This window comes from Orycteropus afer, unplaced genomic scaffold, assembly GCF_000298275.1.
Source record: "Orycteropus afer afer isolate SDZICR_OR568_19922 unplaced genomic scaffold, OryAfe1.0 scaffold00137, whole genome shotgun sequence".
NCBI lineage: Eukaryota > Metazoa > Chordata > Mammalia > Tubulidentata > Orycteropodidae > Orycteropus > Orycteropus afer.
The window spans coordinates 952,348-955,303 of record NW_006921724.1 but is presented as its reverse complement, the minus strand read 5'-3'; the positions used below and the strand labels follow the sequence as shown (position 1 = coordinate 955,303).

The 2,956-nt window shown below is 46.8% G+C and overlaps 1 pseudogene; it reads right to left on the bottom strand.

The window, feature by feature from the left end:
* Nucleotides 1-1,888: 1,888 nt before the first annotated feature.
* Nucleotides 1,889-2,688, bottom strand: LOC122150422 (annotated as a pseudogene).
* Nucleotides 2,689-2,956: the final 268 nt, after the last annotated feature.

The window sequence follows — 2,956 nt, the reverse complement described above, 5'->3', positions numbered from 1 at the left end:
TGAGGACCCTGGGTGGAAATGCCACTCAAGGTCCACTGACATGACCTGGGTGGGGTTAGGGGATACCTGAGGGAAGAAGACCTGAAGGAGTGTGAGAAGGCAGGTGGTGTCAGATGGTGGTCATTAGCCCTTTGCTAGTGAACAGGTAGCTACACAAGGTGCAGTCTGGGCACAGGATCTCATGAACAGGCCAGCTAGGGTACATGCCAGAAATCTTCAGGGCTGGAGGAGTGCAAGGTATGTCAGAGGCACCTGAGCCAAGCCTGATGGACTTCAGAAGGTAGGCCCCTGCTGTTTAGGGCACACAACTTCGAGAGCCAACAGGCTCGGCTTTAAACCTTCAGTGTAGATAAAGGAAGTGAGCTCCTTTGGACTCACCTGGCCACAAGAAATGTTATGGGCAAAACACTGAGGACAGAGAGAAATGGCTCAAGGTGGGGGCTGGACACAGAGGCCTGAAGGACAGGAGGAGGAGGTGACTGCAAGGTCATACAGGAAGCCTGAGCAGGGAGGACTCCCTGGAGGGCTGGTAGTAAAGGTCCTTTTTTCACAGGAGAAGGGAAGGAGACCAGGCAGGACCAAGAGGTCAGGGCATTTTCAGATAAAAGCACAATGAGAAGTGGGTGGGAAGTGTTGTAGCCAGAGATGCAAGGATGCAGGATGGGAAGGTAAAGAGAATTCCATTCCGGAGCTGCTGTTTGAACAGAGCTATCCGGTCCAACAGCTAAGCCAGACAGTGCAGAGACCTTAGGGGATCACCTCAAAACACACTATAAGAAAAGGAACCCAGGAAAGGCAGAGCTAGCAAATTTACTCTAGAAGGAAGATAACTAGATACTGTCTCTTATTGTGTCTATGGAATCTGTTATGTTCCCAATATTTGTCACTTTTGTTTTCTATTTATTTTCATATCAGAATTCGCAATAAGATGTTTCAAATACAAAAGGCCTATGTTTAAGCTGACCCATGTGAAACTACCATTTTTTGTAAGTGAAAAATAGTGCAATTTAATGGATTCCAGCTAATACATTTGTACCCAGGGCAGAAGGCAATGGGGTGCTAGGGAGACGAACTTTTTTTCCTCAACCAGTTTCTGGTGTGAAGTGGAGCCATCCTCAAGAGACCAGAAAGGCAGTGGCAGTGGCAGTTTCCTAGGGCTGCCATAACAAAATACCACTAGCTGTGTTTTTTTAAAAAATTCAATACAATTATATTGCTCTCAAATTCTTGAACAAGCTAAGCAAATCAGGTTTATAACTTAATTTCACTTAAAAAAAAAGACTAAATAGAAGAAAGGAAACCAACAATTGGCCACTTTTGATTTATTTTTTCCTCTATCTCACTATCCCAACTATTTTACTATGGGGTTCTTTCACATTTCCAAGAAAATCACTGTTCTAATACCATGTTATCTTATTCTGGGTCATAAAAAAGAGGCAAGCTTTCTCCATTTGTTCTGAAAAACAAAAACATCAGTCTTAAACCTGATAAATGGCACTACATGTGTGATCCATGTGATTTATGAACTTATTTTCTGAATTTAAGTAAACCATCTATTAAAAGAATATCATTTGAAAAAGAAAAAGATAAACCTACATGCTACTTGGGAGCTCTGGTAGCATAGTGGCTAAGGCACTTGCCTGCTAACCAGAAGGCTGGCGGTTCAAACCCACCAGCCACTCCTTGGAAGGAAGGTTGGGCAATCCTACTTCCGTAGTGATACTGTCTCGGAAACCCAAGGAGGGGTCGCTATGAGTCGGGGGCGACTCGGCAAATAACAACAACAACATGCTACTTATGTTCAAGAGGAACACAAACATTATACTCCCTCCTCCAGCCCCACCTCGCCCTCCACTGATAAGGTAAACAGCCCTTTCCAACCACTTCCCTAGGGATGGAGGGAACTACCAGACTTGGCCTTGGCAGATGCGTTGGCTACAACTCTGGTTTTGACTCTCTCCTGCTCATCTCTCAATGCCTCTTCCTAGTGGTATGAGAAGGCACTGGGGGCAGTACCATTGATCTTGGCCCAAAACTCCAAGACTTTCATCTTGCTGGTTTCAGCATGGGCTCTAGGACCCCACAGGAATTCATGGCATGGAGGATCACTGTTGGGCACCCGCCCGCTATTCCAGGTACTTTGTCTTAACAAAATCTTCAGTGACGAGCTTCCTGGGCTTCCCAAAGATATAGTGCTTTTTCCCATCATAGAATTCCAGCATATTCAGGAATTCCCAGATCTCCTCATGGTTATCATTCATGAATATCATGCCCAGGAGAGGCATCAGGAGCCAGTTCTTGGGAAACTCCCTGTCATCACTCAGAGTGCCTTGGTTGGGAAGACTGAGTTTGTTGATGAGGGTGTAGGACTGACCTCTGGTGCCTACTTCCTTTAGGTCAAGGCCAAAGTGCCATGTGATCGGTGGTTCTCTTCATGATCTCAGGGAAGTGCTCCTTGTACCTTTTGTTCACAATCTTCAGCGTCTATGCCTTCCCAGTGATCTCTTTCATTTTGCACTTGTGTAGCAGGAATTGCACCAGCATGTTTGCCTTCCTAGTGAAAGGGTCTCTGCTTGAGCTCTCAGTGGCAGAAGAGGCCTGAGAGGAACTTAGACTTTCCTCAGCTTGGTTCTTAGCACCTTCATTAGGTCTAGGGCATAGTACGAGCTGCAGCAGGGGCTGCAGCATGAGTGCTGGCTGGTGGGGCTCTCTGAGGTGCCCGGGGATTGCCAGCAACAGAGGAGCTCTGGAGGGTACATTCAGGATCAGGAGAGGAGGATGACTACACAGCTACAGAGGCCTGAGCACCCTTGGTACCCTGGGTCTCACCTCAGGCCTGGTGGCATTTCTCACGGGCACAGAGGTTACTCTTCTGACCATGAGGCATGATGACTGGTCAAGGACAGCAGGCAAGGTGTGGACAAGAAAGCAGATGATGCAGACTACTTAACTCCTG